Raw genomic sequence first — 1,423 nt, 5'->3', positions numbered from 1 at the left:
GATAAAAGGAAGTACTTCTTCACCCAAAGAGTGATTAACACTTGGAATTCACTGCCACAGGAAGTGGTGGCGGCTACAAGCATGGACGGCTTCAAAAGGGAATTAGATAAGCATATGGAGCAGAGGTCCATTGGTGGCTATTAGCCACAAGGTATAGATAGGGACTCTGGGGCAAGTGATGCTCTGTCTTCTTGGTGCTTGGGGGGGGTCAACAATGGGAGGGCTTCTAATGTCCTGGCCCCACTGGTGGACCTCCTGATGGCACTGGTATTTCTGGCCACTATGTGATACAGAGTGTTGGACTGGATGGGCCTTTGGCCTGATCCAACATTGGCGTCTCTTATGTTCTACTATAACTGCCCTGGTATCAGTGCCAGCCATATACACCTGGGGAGGGAAGCTGGCAGAGTACAGAGGGATGGAATAGGCTTAGCATACCCAGCATCACTGGTTCAAGCCCCGGGAAGAAGTCCTCCCGACACATTTCAAATGGATCAACTTTCTTCCTGTCAAGTGCGCTGTTTACAAATTCTAAAAGAGGCGGTGCTGTTTTTGCAATCTATATATTCTTTTCCAATTGGGCTCCAGTGAGAATCAAACCCCTTCTCAGCAGGTTCGTAGCCAGGATCTTTTAAAGTTGGGGGGCATTTGAATTTCTTAGGGGGCACTGGCTAATCGAATTCATCTGGGGGAGAAGGCTATGACGCCCTGGGCTGGATGGGGAGTCAGGGGGCCTTGCCAGCAAGTCAGGGGGCCTAGCCCCGAGATGCCCCACTGTAGCTACGGGCCTGCTTCTCAGAATCCAGTGCATTGTGATTGCCAGCTAAATACCAGACAGAATATAGATTCAGGTGGGTAGCCGTCTTGGCCTGAAGCAGCAGAACAAAGTGTGAGTCTAGTAAAGTTATACCCAGAATGAAACTTTATTGGTCTTAAAGGTGCCACTAGACTCAAACTTTGTTCAGACAGAATATCAGTCGTGTACAAAATACCCCCAATGCCATTAAAAACTTTAAAAGGAAAACTAGATTTAGACGGCTGCCACTCCCAGGAGTCGTGGTTCCAGTCCCAAAGAACTCTCACCTCGGCCTTTCCAGAAGCAGGCCGCCAGTTCTGTGTCCCTGTCTGCCACCTAAAACTTATTGTTATTTTTAAACCTTTTTTATTTTCGTTTAAAGTTATATATAAAGGGGACTTTAAAGTTATATATATAACTTTATAAGGGGACGGCCAAAGAGGAGATGGTTAGACAGTGTTATCGAGGCAACGAACATAAAATTAAGCAAACTCCGGAGGACAACAGTAGACAGGAGGGTGATGTAGCCCATGTGCGACTGAACAACTAGATAGATAGATATAGATATATGTGTGTGTGTATAGATATATATACACAGCGTTCCCTGCGCCTTGGTGTTTAGTCATG

The sequence above is a fragment of the Gekko japonicus genome, unplaced genomic scaffold (genome assembly GCF_001447785.1).
Source record: "Gekko japonicus isolate JY-2015 unplaced genomic scaffold, Gekko_japonicus_V1.1 scaffold2026, whole genome shotgun sequence".
Lineage (NCBI taxonomy): Eukaryota > Metazoa > Chordata > Lepidosauria > Squamata > Gekkonidae > Gekko > Gekko japonicus.
This window is presented reverse-complemented; position numbering follows the sequence as displayed.